General features: G+C 40.2%; 1 protein-coding gene across 9 annotated transcripts in view; it reads left to right on the plus strand.

The window, feature by feature from the left end:
• The window catches only part of GREB1L (GREB1 like retinoic acid receptor coactivator), a 219,043-nt gene that overhangs the window by 544 nt on the left and 199,696 nt on the right, over positions 1-18,803 (plus strand). Inside the window, exon 1 of one of the 9 annotated variants that reach the window (XM_039522147.1) lies at positions 6,947-7,041. The exons of the other annotated variants lie outside the window; for them this stretch is intronic. The gene's annotated coding sequence lies outside the window, so the exon portion shown is untranslated. Of the gene's footprint in view, positions 1-6,946; positions 7,042-18,803 lie in introns of those variants that run through there. 9 annotated transcript variants of the gene reach the window in all.

The raw sequence follows: 18,803 nt of genomic DNA on the forward strand, positions 1-18,803 counted from the left end.
TCTCCCTCCCCAAAAGTTACTAGGCCAAAGGCTCGCCAATAGGCGGCTCAGTTGCGTTGCTGCTAGCAAGATGCCGGTATAGCTCGATTAATAAACTAGTGTCAGGAAGGGGGATGGATCAGGTCCCGGGGTGGGGTTTGTTGATGAACGTTTCCCGAAACGCCCGAGCCCGCATTTTGCTCATGTTGACAATGAAGGCGCACTTGGGCTTTCCTCTTTTGCCGTATGGTTTTGGGATTATTTGCTGTGTGCGTGAACCGCACTGATGTGTTGACAGTTGGAGGTGACCGTAGTTTTACTCTGAGACACGAGGCAAGGGATATATAAATAATGGGAGGATGGCAGCGTAGTATTTTACTAATTCTGTTGTTGATTAATTTCTTTTGGCTTTAGTCTTTATTTGCATGAATTGTCTAGCGAGGCTTACTTTAAGAAGTTCCACATGATTAAAAAAAAAGCCAATGCTTTTGATCATAATATGTCTGCTAAACTACAGGGTACCTCTTGTCACTTTGAAGTACAAGCTGGCTTTCTTTTTAATGATTTCCTTTATTGTCACATTCTCTCACTTGCCTGACTTCTTTGCTAGTGTAAAACAAGTTTGGGAAACTGGTTTTGAAGTGAAGTGGGATGCAGTTTTCAAAAAGCATCTGAGTAATCTGAAAATTCCACCCTTGTATAAATAATTTTCCTTTTATTATTTTGAAAGAACAACATTTTAACCCATCATATTTGCTTTAATTTTATGGAGAAATGTTTGAACCCTGAAGTATTTTGGAGGGTAGACCAATCGTCTCAGCTCAATGGCCCCAAACCTGCAAACACTAATGTATGTGCTGCACTTTAAGCACATTATGTCACATACTCAAAGTTCAGCACATATGTGTTTGTAGGATCAGGACCATAAATGTTTACTGTCTTTGGCAAATACCTTGAAAGTGTGAGATCAAAACATGCCTTTTGGTTTCCCAGAATTAGTGACTGTGGTGGCTTCCCCATGAAATAAATGTTTTTAGGTAAATATATTTTATTTTTTCCACACAATGACACAGTTCAAATGAAATATAATTAAAATGATTTAAAATTATAAATAAAAAGATCTTAAAGAAAAGAACAATAGTCTTTCATAATTTGAGGTTAGTGGAAGTCACAAAAGAAGGATTTTTTAAAAATTATTATTTAGAGCTAATAGACTCAATAGGTATTAACTCCTGTTGACAATAGTTTCTTGCACTTGACCTGATAAGAGAGAGTTTGGGTGGCCCTTCACAAAGTCCTACCAGATTGAAGGACTGGCAGAAGGATTCCAGCAGTTTTTCATCTGAAAGGCCTAAGTATACAGTATATTCCGCTTTATTTTTCTTCTGTTGTTTGGTATTTGACCTATAAATAAACATGAAGGCCTTATACTGATTGCCAAGCCTATTATGTGAACATTAATTCAGTGTTACTTCCCCACTAATTCCATCATATAGAGACTTTATTTTTTCTGAAGACATTAATAAACTCTTATCCAAATGAAATTGCTAGTCAAGTTCTCTTAAAAACAAAAAGCTATGGAATTGGTGTGTGTTGGTTTGGTTTGGTTTTGTTTGCAAGGGAAGAAAAAATCTCTGTATATTTCCCCAGCCTTTTTGGAGAGAAGATTAGAAAAATCATCTAACGCTTTCAGGCTTGGAACCTAAACATGTGCATAATTTTACTTATATAAGTAGTCCTATAGAAACTATGGACTACTCTCATGAGTATAATTAAGTGCATGCTTAACTGTGAGCAGGGTTTGGTTTCATACCTGAAAGTACAAATACCTGTTTGGATAGGTTAACAAATATGCAGTATAGCCTTAAAATTTCACAGTGCTTGCAAAGCATGTATTTTTGAATTATTTAATAAAATAAATTAGTATAAAATATTTTGCATGTTTCTGCACATTTTGTCACCCCAGTTTATTACAATATTACAGCCAACCAGAAATATTGGGAGTAGGCAATAACGCAGTAGGACTAGATTTGCAAAAGGATTTAGATGCCTAGCTGCCATTTTATGTGCCTAAATCCCAGAATCGGGTCTCATGAGATCTAAAAAACCTCCACATCGCTGCTTCCCAGCTTTGTAGGCATGTAAACTCACCTGGCACCTCAGTTTTTGCAGTAAAGTTTTGCCTCTGAGCACGTGTGTTTCAGCCCCTGCTGGGCATCTGGACACCTAAGCCCCAGACCGATGCACATATGGGGGAAAAGTAAGGGTTTGTCTGCTTGACTTGCCTGCGGGGCCCAGTCCAGTAGGTTTTCTCTGAGCTTGTCTACTGGATTGGGTCCTTATAGGTGGTCTTATGCAAAATGGAGGAGTAGCGCTTTCACTCCTTTTAGTCCAGTGGATAGGGTACTCATGGGAGACCGCTGAGACCTACATAAGAGGGGGAAGGGATTTGTCACCTCTCAGGTGAGTGCCCTAACTGGGCTATCAGATGTTCTGGTGTGTTTGAAGGTGTCGCATTGTGAATAAACAGTGAAAGAATCATTATGCCAGAGAGAGCGAGCAAGCAAGCAGGGCCAGCTCGAGGCACCAGCATTCCAAGCTGGTGCTTGGGGTGGCAATCTGCAAGGGGCGGCAGTCCCTGTTGTTTTGCCCCCAAGCAGCGCGCCGAATTGCCGCCGCGGACGGCGGGGGCAGTCCGTGTGCCCTTACGGCAGCACGCGCGTTTCTGTGGTGGCGGCAATTCGGCAGCAGCTTCTATCTTTAGCTGTCCACGGCGGCTTCAGCTAAATATAGAAGCTGCTGCTGAATTGCCACCGCCGCGGAAACGTGCATGCCGCCCTAAGGGCACACGGACTGCCCCCACCGTCCGCGGGGGCAATTCGGTGCGCTGCTTGGGGCGGTGAAAACTGTAGAGCCGGCCCTGCAAGCAAACGTAAGAATGACTACATAGCCTGGTGGTTAGATCAGTCACTTGGGAGGTGGGAGATCCAGGATCTAGTCCCCTGGCTCCAATGACTGTCCTTAATTATTTACCCACCATGGAACAGCTTCAATAGGAGAAACTGAGGGAACCCCACATGACAATATCCCAATGATTAGGGCACTCACCTGAGAGGTGGCAGATCCCTGTTCAGATCCCTTCAGCTTGAGGGTGGACTTGAACAGGAGGTCTCCCACATCCCAGGTGACTACCCTAACTACTGGGCTAAAAGTTATAAGGGAAGTGGTTTCCTCTTTTGCTCCTGGCTTCATACCAAAACTGTGTAGGTGCTCAATGCCAAGACAGGGTTTGCAGATAAGAATCCCAAGCAGAAGAAGGTGCCTCTTTGCAGCTTGGATTTAGGTACCTATCTCAGAGGGGGGGCAGGGTTTAGCACAAGCCCCTCAGTTTGACACCTCCCATTGGCTAGTTTTGGTGAGGAGCTGCCTAGAGTGCTGGCTTTTGTAAATCCCATTTTGAGGCATCTGTCCCTCCCCATTCATTATATAGGGAGGCTAGGTGCCTAGCACAGGCTTTGTGCATCCCATTGATTTTTCTAGGCTCCTGAAAGTTAGGCATAGCAATGTTCAGGGTAACCATGCCTAAGTTCCTTTGTGAATCTAGCCCTGGTGTAAATTGCAAGTGCACTGTGTGTATACTGTGTTACAAGAGGGAATATTGAGAGAGTTGGGAGATAATGGACAAGTTGAATGTTGAGCTTGTATTATGATATGGTTAAAAATATGATTTTTTTTAAATTATCTTGTGCAGAGGCATTATACCATGGAACAAAGGGATGATAGTATAGCTTTGTGAAATGTTTGCATAAATTCAAAACACACCCCAAGTCAGGGCTAGTTCAAAGTTTTCTTAAGACCATAAATATAAGCCCTGGTCCTTGAAAGTTGAGTGGAACTGGGTTGCTGCACTTTGTAAACACAAGGAAGGAGAGGAATTGTTTAACATAATTCAAACAGCTATGTCTAGGAATTATGGGATAACAGTGAGCAAAATATTTTTTTTAGGCTAAATGTGGTTGTGTGTGTGGAGGAGAGTTCTTGTTGAGACACAGTTGCTGAGGCATCTAAAACTAGACTGAAATAGTACTCAAGGATAAACTGTAGGAAACAGTTCACCAATTAGTAGTGGGATAAACAAGACAATCTAATGGGTCTTTGCCCAAAATTTCATTACATATTTTCAGGACACTTTAATATGGTATAATTGTTATCTAACCTGGATGAAAATAAAAATTTGAGTAGTGTGCCTTTCTTTTGTGTAGCATATTTCATTCAAAAAGATCCTAAAGTGCTTTTATGTTTTATGTGTATGTTCTGTTTCTAATTGTTTCACCAACTACTGAAATGCAGCCAACTCTGGGTGAAATGTGGCAGCTGTTAACCAGGCTTAGCAGCAGTCCACAGTAATTCAAGATGGGAAGTGAAGAAGAATACCATGTCTAATTGAAACAACAGGGGGCATTTGGATAGGTAATTGACAAAACCTGGAACTTGGGCAAGATGCCAGGAAATCACATCCTTACTCTTGTGAAAAGTATAATGAAATCTTTTATGTGAAAGTCTATCAGAGCTTTGGTTTTACACCTTAGACTATATAGCCACTTCAAGACTTTAAGCAACTCATATGTATTAGGTGGTTGACTTTAGAAGATATGGCCCCTTCAGGACTTAAAATTTTGCATACTCTTGCACCATCTCTCTTACATAATAGGTGGTTGAATTTAGAAGAGATGTTTTCAGTTGTTTATAGAAGATAAGCCTGGAAAAGAGAACGGTTTGTGAAGTACAGCTAACAAATGGAGAGAGGAGTAGGCCTTCACATGTTGACAAGGATATCCTTTGTGGGATTAGTGCTGTGATCTTCACCTTATTAGATATTAACAAGCAATGAAAATAGTTATATTCTGAAGTCATTTGAATAGTCATGTTACATTAACAAAGGTAAAATGACGACAAACTTTCACTGTCTCAATAAAATGATACAATTGTATTTGTGCAGTGCAGGTTTTGAAAAATCTTATCTTCTCAGAGCTTTTCTTTACAAATGTTCTGAAAAGAATACCTCTGGTATGAATAACAATGCAAAAACACTGCCTAGAATAACCTTTATGTTAAAAACAGCTTTTTTGAGGGAGAAAAACAATAATAGTTAATACTGTATTTTAACATGCAGATTCAGGCCTTTAATGTACATTTTTGCACACCCCACACTCCTCTTGAGTTCAGTGGAGTTTGGGGTGTGTTCAGAATGCTGAACAAGATCGTAAAGTAATGAGAGAAATACTGATGGAATAAACACAAATAATTTAATGCTAATTTTGTAAGAAGTTCATATAGATTTTCCATGTGGGAAAATTTTGGGGTTATTTTTGGTGCCATAATAAAATATAAATACAGTCGATTTCAGTGAACAAAATGTGATTAGAATAAGGATGTGTTCATAGCTTTATACAGTCAGTGTCGCCCATATTAAGTGGGTTAAAAACTGGTTAACTGATTGCAAAAACTGACTCTAAATGGAGATTCGTTCTGTGGTAGTGGTTCTGGTGTTCTTGACCAATGCTATTCAATATTTTTATAATTGAAGAAAATATAAAATCATTATTCATAAAATCTGCAGATGATACAACTTGATGAGGTGTCAAATGTGGGGGACACGTCAGTTATACAGAACAATCTGGATGGCTTGGTAAGGTGGATTCATTTGAACAACATGCATTTTAATATGGGCAAATGTAAGGTCACACGTGTAAGATTAAAGTATGCAGGTTACACTTACAAAATGGGTGACAGTATCCTAGAGTGCAGCAACACTGAAAAGATCTGAAGGTAATGCCCAGAATGATGCTGTAGTTATCTGCCATTCTGTTCTGTTTAGTGCGATCATTGAATGCATAAACTGCGAAATATCAAGTTAGGATTATGGAGGTGGTATTACCTTTGAATTTGGCTTTAGTGGAACCATTACTGGAATACTATGTCTAGTTGTGATGTCCACACTTAAAAAAGATGTTGAGAAATTGGAGAAGGTTAAGAAAGAGCTGCAAAAATGATTTGAAGTCTGGAAAATGTGCCTTCCTGTGGGAGACTTCAGAAGCTCAACCTATTTATCCAAGAGAACATTAAAGTATCTTAGTCATAGTTTACAAGTACCTAAATGGGGAAGAGATTTCTGATAGTAGATGGTTCCTCAGGGTAGCAGGAAAAAAAGGCATAATGAGGTCCAATGTTTGCAGCTAAACAAATTTGGACTAGAAATACAGGACAATTTTTTTTAACAATAGCAGTAGTTAACCACTGGACCAATGTATCTAGGGATGTGGGGAATGCTCCATCTTCTTGAAGTCTCTAAGACTGGATGCCTTTCTAAAATATATACCATAATTTAAATAGAAGTTATGGGGTTGATGCAGCAATTTCTGGACAAGTTTTTGTGGGCTGTGTTATGCAAGAGGTGAGACTAGATAATCATATATGGCTTGAAAATATATGAAGAAGGAGTGGTTACAACATATCTTTTTATCGATTCAGGAAGCCTTTATATTAAGAGTTAATCATGCAGAAAGGAATGTTGCTTGGCTAGGAAGCTGTAAAGTCTTAATTGAGAACTTTATTTTATTTTTAGCTCATTTAATGTTAGTTTAGTGTGTGTGTGTGTATATGTATAAAATGTGACTTTTGCATAAAATGTACCACCATCAAATTAATGAAGGCATTAGGTTCTTCATACTTCTAGTAAAAAATGATTCTTCTAGTTTTAGGCCCCGCTACAATGTCTCTTCTTTTTTCAAAGAACTTGAAGCTTCTATTACTCAGCTTTAAGGAACTGCTGGTCCAAATAAATTTGTAATTTTTTAAGATCTGCAAGGATGAAGCATTTTTACATGGTATGTCAATAGTGAAAAGGAAGACAGTACATTATATAAGTGGTTCTAAAATGTAGTTATTGTTTTGGGTATCTCCTGGAGTCACGGCAGCTGGTTCCTGTTTTATTGTGTAAAGCTGTGATGTCCTGGCTTCCATTAAACTCTTTTTGGGACATGCTGGATCATAAGGGATCAGGTAAGTGGATTTTTTAAAAATATGTTATCAACTAATATTGTAAATTGCTACTGTTGTGAAAGACAAAGATTTTAAGCTCAATATATTATGAAAATAAAATCAACAGTGCTAGGATTTTCAGGAGTTTTTCTGAGTCCCTGTGATAAGATGTGACAAAAGCTTTCATTTAATATTCTCCATGTGAGCCATAAGAGTTTTTGGAAGCAGATATAAAATCAACAGCAAAACAGGGTGGGTAGACTTAATATACTGTTACATAAGAGCATATTAGATATGTCATAGTGGTTCCATAGTTCCTTCATTGACTTTAGCTCTGTAAGGATGTTGAATAAAGACACTCAAATTCCACTCCCAACTGTAGCATGTGCTTCACCTTTAGTGGTTTTCTTAAAGAACAATTGTGTGAGTAGTATATATGATCAGGGCCCTTTGATGTGAAGTGAAATTTAATTCTTGAATGTAACTGTGGTGTGAAATGCATTGAGAGGATGTTATTTACTTTTTAATAACAAAGGCTGATCATAGATCTCCTTGCTCTTAAAGATTAGGCTTTAGCTAGAATGAATAGCTTGAAAGTTATTAAAAAGTTACTTATATGGGTGGCTATTTTAAATTAGTTTAACTATATAAGTTGTAGTGGAACATTTTGTTAGTCCTTTCTGTGTCTTTTTGCTCAGAATTCAGCTGTGTGGTTCCTTGGCACTACTAGTCACCTGAAACTTATTACACCAGTTCTCCAAAGGTGGCACCTTTTGAACCTTGTATACCTTTTGCACCCGTTACACCAGAGGTGGATTTACAGTAAAACACAGGGTGCCCAGGCATGGGGGCCCCCCCAATGACAGGGAACCCCAGAGCTGGGCAATTGTGAGGGCAAAGGCTTGGTCCTGCTGGCTCCTGGGGCTCCTGCTGCAGAGTCCGCACCCACCAGCAGCCAAGCCACCCCTTCCCCCACCTCTTTCCTGCCTCCTCCCCCAAGTGTGCCGTGTTCTCGCCCCTCCCAGCGCTTCCCCCGCCACCAAACAGTTCTTTGTCATGCTCAGGTCACTCCAGGAGGGAGGGGGAGGAGCGGGGCAGCAGTGAACTCGGGGGAGGATGTGGAGAAGAGGCAGGAGTGGGGCCTTGGGGAAGAGGGTAGAAACGGGGCAGGGTGGAACAAAGGCGGGGCATCTCAGGGTAGGGGGCTGGGAGCACCCCTACGACCTCAGCCCAGATCCCCAGCTCCCTGCCCTGACTCTTGTACCCCCGTCACATGCCCCCACCCTGAACACCAAATGGGAGCTTCTGCACCCCCCCATATTCCCACCTGTACCCCTCACACCAAATGGGAGCTGTCCCAAGTAAGCGCTCCACACCCCAACCTCCTGCCCCAACCCTGAGTCCCCTCCTGCATCCTAACTCCCTCCCAGACCCTGCAGCCTGAGTCCTGAACCCCCCACACCTCCAGCCCCCTGCCCACCCTGACTCTTGTACCTCCCCCACATCCCTACCTGCACCCCTTGCACAAAATGGGAACTACTCCAGGTAAGCACTCCACAGCCTTGCCCCAGCCCTGAGCCCCCTCCCGCACCCTAACTTCTGGTCAGACCCTGCACCCCAACCCCCAGCCTGCTCCTGCACCCTCACGTTCTCCCAGGCCCTGCACCCACAGCCCTGAGCCCCCTACTGCACCCTAAGTCCTGGCCAGACCATGCACCCCAATGTTTTTTGCATTTTTTTTTTTTACAAAGTGTTCTTATCCAAAACGTTTTACAATAGCTAGCTAATGGTACAAACAATATTTGGAAAGATCATTAAGTGGTCTGCCGAGACCCTCAGCCATTTTCAATTGGTCTGTGGAAAAATGTTAGACTACAAAAACTATCAAGGTACCTCACTTTATTTTCATTTGCTTCCTATTACTTATAGGAGGAGGCTGAAGAAAAAAAGAATGAAAAATGGGGAACGGGGTGGAGATAAGTGAGAATGTTCTTTTTCTTGGCTGAGTCCCAAGGAGGGGCCCCAAAAATTAGTGAGGCCCTGTGCTGAGCTTCACTCTAAATCCACCACTGTATTATACCAGTTCTCCAAGGGTGCACCAGCTTCCTAATGGATTCTAAGTGTGATTCAGGCTGTTGATATTTATTTATTTTTATAAAGACCTATAGGATTTGGGTTTGGCCTCTTAAGAGATGACTTCTCTCTGCCCAGTTTGTTAGTCAAGGGTGGCTGAGGCATTCTCTGTAGTATTGTGTATATTTGAAGGCCTGGTGGTAGGGCATTTCTGATGGACTGTCTTCAACTTTGGAATTTTTCCTGCTAGCCTGATAGAACCTGGAGTCTGTTGACCTTTAGGGTATGGTATAAGATCCACCTTTTCCTGGAGGCTTTTCCTGAGGGCATTGATGGTTAAGCTAAGTAATTAACTTAATTTTGGGGAGTGGAAGTTTTGTTGTTGTTGTTTTGGTAACTTAATAGGTGTGGTTTTTGTTTTTACATAAATATAATTACTGTACAACTGAGAGACTAGCGCTGAGTGATACCATCAAGGTCCTAAAGTTCCCTTCCAGCTGTGTTACCAGTTTTGGGAGCTGGTGGTATAGGGATTAGAGGCTGCTGCACCTTTGTTTCTGCATATTGCTCCAACTAAAAGGGATCGTTTGCTACACAAAGATTAAAGGTTTGATAGCCACCATTACAGTCATCTAGTTTGACCTCCTGTACAACATAGGCCATTTGACACTCCCAAAGTAACCCTTGGAGCATGTATTTTAGACATGCATCCAATCTTGATTAAAAAAATTGCCAGTGATGAAAAATCTACCCTAACTTCTTGGTAAATTATTCCAGTGGTTAAATGACTTCAGTGGCAGGAGGTTGTCAAACTGCAGTCCTCTTCCTAGTGATACAAAAAGAAAAATCCCATGTTTTGGAACATAAACTCAGCAGTAATTTATTATTTCATAATTTAAAGTGCCCAGAGGAGTACTGTGCACTGTACAGTAAACACAGAAGTTAGCTCTAGAGCAGGGAACCAATCTCAATGGTGGACTTGACAAACTAGTGAGGCTAATGTAGACATCTGGAATGGAAGGAGGAACATGAGATACAGAAATAAGATTACATTGTTACTCAGTATAGGCATCTGTCTCTCTTAGTAGGTCAAGGGATTTTTTTTTCTTTTAATAAAACAAAGTATAGGGAAATTGTAACATGAGAGAATTGCTTGTAAGGACTCTGATGTGCAGCTTGCAGTACTGCTTGGCTAAAGATGGCTTGTACAAATCTAAACATTAGAAAATGTTTATGCAGTCTTTCCTCTTGTATCATATATAACCTAGGCTGCATACATCAGTATGCACTTCTAATGACTCAATTGTATGTGTGTGCTTGGTTTTAATCTTCAATATATACTTGTATGGTATGCTCATGTGATGTGTCGGTGGCAGTTTAGCTCTAGCTGCTACTTGTGCTGTAATAGGATGCTGTGCACCTGGTGGGGAAATGGGCAAATGTTGATGGATTTTTTTTTAATCTCCTGTTGTGAAAGGAGGGGTGGAGTTTATATGGTATACTTTTCCCCCTGCTCAAAATGAGTAAATAATCCTCTTCATGAAGAACATGTGGTTGAGTCTGCTTGAAAAATTGGCGTATGTGGCCAGACAGAGGGGGAGGAATCAGAAATCAGCCATACTAGATGACGTGTTCACTGAGAAACTCTCTGCTTTGGGAAGAAGTTCCCTGGCACGTTAATACTGCATCGAGAAGAACTATTAGAGCTGTAACCCCATCCCAAAAGGACAAGAAAAGTGTGGTCTGGGACAGTGCATGGAGGAGACAGGCACTCCACAAGGATGCTCTCATGAAAATCCTCCAACCCTTGATGCTCCTTACTCCTATATGCCACCTAAACTGTGAGGTGGTCATGTTGCTCATGAGGAGGATAGCCTTTCAGTAAAGACACTTGATTGGAACTTGGGTTCTGTTCCCAGCTCTGGCACAGACTGCCTGTGTGACCTTAGGCAAATCACTTAATCTCTCTGTACTTCTGTTCTCCATCTTGCAGGGATATGAGAATAAATTAATTAATATTGCTGTTCTGATGATATAATAATGAATGCCAGAGAAAAAGAGATAAATATGGAGAAATACAAAGAATGCCCTTTCTGGGAATAGGCTGGCAACAAACAGATTAGGAAAGAGCTCAGGCAGGTCTCTCCTTTTTAGAGGATATTGGAAAAAATATGTTTGTGTCCTAGTGAGGTTTAACGGACATGGCTTTCCTTGCCAATACTTGGAGTTTGCACCAGTATGCTACATTGGTTATTGGCTACCTATAGCTGAATTCCAGATATAGACAAGACATTTAGTAGTCTTTTCTATACTTTTTTGTAGCCATTCACATTTTTACTTAATAGAATTTTTAAATAATGAGCACAATTCCCCCCTTTTTTTGCCTCTTCTCCCCTTCCCCCTTTTTTAAACCTGACCTTTTCTTGATGACTTAATGTCTTGGAGCTCTGCAGGGTCTTGAATTTTGCGCTTTAGGCTGACATTTAGACTCCATCTCTGCTACAGCTGAAACACTTTCAGTGGAGCTATTGTTTAAAGTAACATAATTTAAACATAGTTCACCTCGCCAGCGTAGGCGAGACATAACCAATTCACAATCTTTTGTTCTAGGCTTGGTTGGAGGATGATATACTATTTGGCAATCACGATGGGAATCTGGCTAGGATCAGTTTGGATCAATTCAGGATTTCAGTTTATTTCTCTGAAGAATTTCCTAATTTAGGGTAGAAGGTCAAATGATGCCAAATACCTTAGACCAGGTCAAGGGACCTGGGTTTCTAAAATAGTGATGTATTATCTAGACAGAGGGAGCAAACTGTTTAATCCTTGTTAACAGGAATTTTTAAATTGGAAACATTGTTTCAGTGCCAGTATAGATGGGGATTTGGAGTAAATGTAGTTTGGAAATTGTGTGGCTTTGATATTACCACTACTTTGTGAGTGATACATTTACATTTAAATGTATCTGGAGACTTTTAGCTCAGAGACAGTGTATTTTCATTTGGACGGAGTCATTTTCTGTTTGTCCTAGGTATATAGAAGTAAATAGCTCTGACATGCTAAAGTGAAAAAATTCTAGGAATAGCTAACTTTTTTTCATTTACTGTTTCCCTGTTTCAGAACTACAGTAAAAGCACAAATAAAACTGTAACTTAAAATTTAATTATTTCATGTTATGATTTGCATAACAGGATATGAAGGGAAAAGATGCACAGGTGACTGAATCAGGTTTCAGGAATACATTCCAAACTATTTAATTACATTGGGGTTAAAATAAACTGTCAAAGTTAATATGCCTATAATTTAACTTAGTTGTTAAATTGTGCAAACATATATTAATAACTTGTATAGTATTCTCTTTTTACATTTAAAAAAAATTGTATACATACTTCTGTTTGTGAATAACGAATATCTGCACGATGAAGGGAGAGGAATATCATTTTAAGAAACAGGCTTCAATTACAAGATTATTAAAAACTGTAAAGAAATAAAACCAAGGTTATGGAATGTGTTGGTCATGTCCTTCATCAATATACATTCATGCCAATTTGATTCACTTTGGGTAGGCAGTGTGGCCTAGCAGTGAGAGCACCAGACTGGCGCTTGGGAGACCTGAGTTGTATTCCCGATACAGCTGCGAGCATCCTTTGTGACAATGGGCAAGTCACTTCATCTCCTGGTGTCACAGATTCTCAAATCTGTAAAACGGGGGTAATGATACTGACCTTCTGTGTAACATGATTTTAGAATCACACATGAGAAGTGCTAAGTATGAGCTAGATATTATTCTTATCACTGGGCGTCAGAGTTCTTGTTTCCAGCCTCCCTTCAGGACCCTGGACTTGGGTTAGTGCAGATGCTGCAGTGCTGCACTCTTAAGCTCCTGAACTTTGAATGAGACAAAGGATCAAATCCTGCTGTTGGTTTACACCCATGCAGCTCCATTCAGGACAATAAATTTGGCCTTAAGGGCAGGGGCGGCTCTAGGAATTCCGCCGCCCCAAGCAGGGCGGCGTGCTGCGGGGTGCGCTCTGGCGGTCGCCGGTCCCGCGGCTCCGCAGGACCTCCTGCAGACGTCCCTGCGGAGGGTCCGCTGGTCCCGCGGCTCCAGTGGACCTCCTGCAGGCATGCCTGCGGATGCTCCAACGAAGCCGCGGGACCAGCGGACCCTCTGCAGTCATGCCTGCGGGAGGTCCGCCGGAGCCGCCTGGCACCCTCCCGGCAAAATGCCGCCCCAAGTGTGCGCTTGGCGCGCTGGGGTCTGGAGCCGGCCCTGCTTAAGGGGCTTGATCCTGTACATCCAAAACTCCCATTAATTTTAAAGGGACATAAACATGCATCCGTTGTGCCTGTCTTTAGTTTCTATGAGAGATCCTGTTGCAGTAGCTGAAGAGTAGAGCCCATCCAATGTCTTGACCAACATACTTTCTCAGTAAAATGGATTTTAATGTCCAAGGCTCTTCGTGGGCTGTTGTAAAAAAGCACATATCTATGACTCTGTTTACCTACATTTGTTGCCCTACAAGTATCTAGCTCATTTTTAAGTGAGTTTATTAAATCCGTTCTGAAAATTAGATGTACTGTTTCCAGCATCAGGTCTTCAGAAATGGCTTGGAAGGCAAGCAGCAGTTGATGAGCAAGTAAATAAAGCATTTGCAGACCACATGCTGTCACAACCTTTCTCTTTCTCCCCCCCGCCTTTTTTTTTAATGTGGCCATATGTTTTAGTAGTCTAAGTATGTGTCAATGGTAATCCAGGGGTCCACACTTTTAAAGGATGATTACCCAGTTGTTGGCAAACTGGTATTTTTCCATTTAATTTTTGTGTGGGCCATAATTGTAAATCTTTTATTGCAGATTACTCTTTGTATGCTTAAATTTAACTACATCTCTTTTGTGGCTAGCCCTTTCATTACCAGTTTGTATGATATGGGGTCAAACAAACTGGTTTGTTCTTTCTTGATCCTAATCTGAATTTCAGAGCCATTGTTTTTTTTATACCCCAGCCTCCCTTCCCCGCCCGCCTCCCCTCCTCCAGTCTCTTCTCACACAAACACACTTTGTCCCTTCATCTTTTTTCCTGAGGCTGAGCAGAGAAGTGATGTTGGTGGCATTTTTCAAACTCCTTTCTGCTTTCCTCTTTAAAAATATCTGTATTTTGGATCATTGTAGGTTGCAGACATATAGGAGCCTTGCATCCAAATGGAATATGTTGTAAACGTGAAGGCTTTATAAGAAATTCTTATTTCCAGTTTTCTGTTTTAGAGTTCAGTGAAAACAGATGATTATTGGATTCAAAGCATAGTTGATGTATCTTAGAAAAACACTTTTTATATTGTAAGGACAAAATTGCTGGTGTGGAGTTGTGGATTAATGTAATTCTTAGCAAGTCTTTATAAACAAATGTAATCTTTGGTGAAGTTTTGGGGAGAGTGGAAAGATGAATGAGGGTCCGATAAGTGTGGGATCAGTCATGTCAAGTCATATGTAAAAATGACTGAGATCATTATAATTATTATTAGGATTTTATTAAAACAGTAGTTGACCACAATGCAGTTAATTTACTAACATTGTATTAGTATATCACGTAAGAATTTTGTAAGGTATTTTGGTAGTAGGATGCTTGTCTAGTAATATAGGAAATATTTGCCTGAAAGGCAAACTGGCTAGGGGATGCACATCAGCTTGATCTCATATTTAAAATAACAACAACAACAACAACAACAAAGAAAACCTGCTACTTATCCATTAATTTTTTTTTTGGTACATATATATTCTAATAGATTAAACTATGTATATTGGAGGGGGAGGAGGAATAACATGAAGTAAAATATTTATGCCTTCCTTTGGACTGTTGCTTGGTAACAGAAAATGCCTCTTAAGCCTATTTTTGGAGTGGGGAGGGGTGAAACTTGAATCAGTGACCATCTGTCCTGTGTTGGTTGATTTCCTGTTGAGCTGTCCTTTGTTTCTGTCAAACAATTGATTGTTACCCTTTACAGATAAGAGTACTGTTGGTGACATTGCACTGGTTTGTGGCAGCACAAAATAACCCACTAAATGTTTTTTGTTCTTTTGAGGTCACTATCACTGGCCTCTCTTGTTTTTTGTTTTTAAATTTAGCCAAATTGCTGATTCTTTTTTAATTTGGTGAATGGCTAAGATCAATACAAAAATGGGATATAACAAGTCAATTGAATTTAGTACTGAAGAATGTTTCCCTCCACCATGTTTTCAAATAAATAGAAGTTCTTAATGATAGTTGAAACATTTGCCTATGCACATATTTAGAGTTATCAAAAAATCTTTCTCTTCTTGATTATCTCAACTGTTTGTTTAAAGGTGTCATTCTGGGTAGATTTGAACTCTGATAGGGTTATTTTAAAAATATTTTATTTTTAATCACAAAGGGCCAGATTGTTCCCCAGTGCTGTGCCTGAAGGGGACTCTGGTTATAAAGGAAAGGTAGGTGTGTGTGTGTGTGTGTGTGTGTGCGCGTTCCTTCTTCCTGTGTGTCTTACTCAGTCCAAGACCTCCAAAGGGAGAGCTTCGTGCTTCCAGGAATGCACCAAGGGGGAAGGCCAGGGAATACATGTGTTCCCCTTTTCTTCTTTCCTACCTCTCTTAGCGTGTGGGGATTTTGCAACAATGTTAATGTAGACTCAGGCTTCAGTATCTGTTTCATGCCTCCCCAACGCATTGAAACTCCCCTTCATGGACTATTCCAGTGGGCCTCTCTAACCAGGAGTCAGGGGTTGGTAAAAGGCCCCAGGGCTAGTGCACCTAGCCATGGCCTCTTGCAGATCTCTGGGGGTTGGGCAGAACCCTTGCTCATTGGTTGAAGGTTGGGGGAAATCTGCATTTTTCCTTTCTTTTCTCTCCTTCCCAGTGTTTCCCATGGTTGGGGTGATTTGGCCCACAGTTTTAAATTTTGTTCTAAGTTTGGTCCTGATGCAGTTCAAATTGAAATCAATGGCAGAACTCTCATTGACTTCAGTGGAAGTTACATCAGTCCTTTTGTGATTTCAAAGTTCTTTAATTAAATCTTATCACATGAAGCATTTGATCGTTTTAGAATTACTGTAACTTTTTAAAACAATTGCCCTTACATGTTTAAAATTGCATAGCTAAAATGGCTCACACAACTTCTGTCAAAGCAGGAATTGCAATGCTAAAACCCAGGCAAATCTTTGTATATGTATGGGTGTTTGTTAGTTTCAGATTTTGCAGCATGGAAGCCTACGTAAACTTGACAGATTCAAATGACTGGTATCCTCCTTTAAATATGGACACTATTCTGTTTTTAATTGTAAATTGATATTTAACATTCATATGCATATCTATCTAGGTTCTTATGTTGTCCCCCTCACTGTAGTATCTGTGTACCTATCTAGAATTTATGGATTTATCCTGGTAACACCACTATGATGTAGGAAAGTAGTATTAGCCCTCTTTTAAAAACCAAGAATTGAGGCACAGAGCATTTACATGACTTGCTCAAGGTCATAAAGTCTATGGCTCAACTGGAAATTCAACCCAGCTCTCGAGTCTCAAACCAGTGTCTTCAATACAAGGTGTCCTTCCTCCATATAGTCTTGATTTATTTTGTAAATGGCTGGACATTGTGTGTCCAATATTACATCCTATTATACATTTGCAGGTGCCATACTGTAAGAGCATACTTCTGAAGAATGTTAAAAGTGCTCCCTCATATATAGCTATAATATGTTTGTGAATGGAAAATTCACAATTTCAATTAAGTCACGTTTGTTTAATTACATAAGAAAATTAACTTGGAGATGGGTGACAGCTTCCCTTAGGGATCCCACTCAGAATTTGCAAAGATCAGGGCTTATTTGGTGAAATATCTTCTAATAAGAAAGAGGCTGGATTCTCTTTTGCCTTGCACCTTGTGTGGACATTGACACTCGTTCAAGCAGGCCTGATAGTGTAGATTAGGGGGTACTTTATTTAAATCAATAAGGTTATGCTGCTGCAAGAGGAGAATCTGGCTTAGAGAGTGCAAAGTGAATGTAAAATGGTATCACCAATGAGTGGAAACTGTTGATTGGTAGCATTTTATGTCCACTTAGTAGTCACTTTGCACAGGTATAAGACTGCGGAATGTATAACTAAGCAGAGAATTGGGCCAAAGATCATCTGGAAGATGATGTTGAAGTGACTGTAGAGAGAGGTAAAGCTGATGTCTCACTTGTCTTTGCTGCTCCATTTACAGACTCCTTAGCATCGGGGCTTTTCCAGGTCCATAAATACAGTAAGATTATTTAATGGGTCACCTTGTGCCTGGCATCAGAAGAGGTCTCTGGTAAAAGGGTATTTTTTTTCCTTACAATTGCTGCTACTTTAGTTTTAACTTTTTTTTTAATATAGTTGTCTTTCTAGATGAAAATTTAGTTTAGACTGAAAGATAATTGTTTTGGATGGCTATAGGTGTGTGTGTGTTGTTTTTATATATATATTATAATACACACATGTGCGCACACACATACACACCCATATATGAAATTTGCAAATGTATATGACTAGAATTATGAGCCTAAGTGAATTATTAAGTTGACTTTCTCAAATGGACACTTCTCTGCACATGCTTATTTTGCAGTATAGTAGTAGTTAAAAAACACTTGCTTGGGGCAGCTTTTACTTACATGCATAAAGTTCAACAAGCTGTTTTGTTTTGGGAACTGGTTCTAGTGTAACCAATATGGATGGGTTTATCACTCATTTTCTCCTAGGTTTTCTGCTATTTCCCCCCCCCCCCCCCCCACTCATCCATGCTTGCTTTCCTGATTTATTGGGTACCGGCAGAGAGGAGGATGGTCTTGTGGTGAAGGCACTAGATTAGGAATTGGATAATCTATGTACTGTTTCCATGTCTGCAACAAACTTCCTCTGTGATCATGGAAGAGCCACTTAACATATCTGTGCTTCAGTTTCCCCATCTGTAAAATGGGGATAATAATTACTACCTCACTGAGTGTTAGACTGAATTCATGAATGTTTGTGAGTTGAATTAGCATAATAGAAAAGCCTATAAATAAACTCCTCCTAGGGTGACACAAATTTTTCTGAGGAAGTGTTGTCCCCCCAAGTGAGTTAAAAGTGAACTTGTTGTAAATCCCAGCAGAGTGTGGCCTTGTTTTCTTCTTCTTTAAAAACACTGTATTTTAGTGATATAATTTAGGGTGGAGGAACTCAAATCATGTTCATTTCAGGACATGTTGGGTGTAAATGCCTGGGAAGTTTACACTGGAGAGAGCTGTTTTGTTTGGCATGGCTAATCAGGAGTGAGGCTGGAATTGCTCATAGCTGTCATTCAGGTTTTGTTTCAAAGTCCAAGGACCTACTGGGAAAAACAAAAAGCTAATGGAAGCTGACTGTATTTCAACCCAAACCCCAAGGAAACTGAAATGATGTCCAGATAGTCTGTGTGTTCTTATTTATCTACATTCTTGTGGTTACTAAGGTAACAGGTTTTTAGAGGCTTTACATCTTCATTGTCAAGTATTTGCTACAGTTATTGTTGCTGTTTTCAGATTAGGGCAATTCAAATAATGCCTTTTGAAAGGAGGTTTAAAAAATAAAAAAAAGGGATGTGGTGGAAATAGATGTCATGATTCAATTACCTTGTCTCTCAAATCTGCAGTACTACGTTTCAGGGTCTGGATCCAAATATTTGTCTTAAACTACAT

Source organism: Mauremys reevesii, linkage group 2 (assembly GCF_016161935.1).
Source record: "Mauremys reevesii isolate NIE-2019 linkage group 2, ASM1616193v1, whole genome shotgun sequence".
NCBI classification, from domain to species: Eukaryota; Metazoa; Chordata; order Testudines; family Geoemydidae; genus Mauremys; species Mauremys reevesii.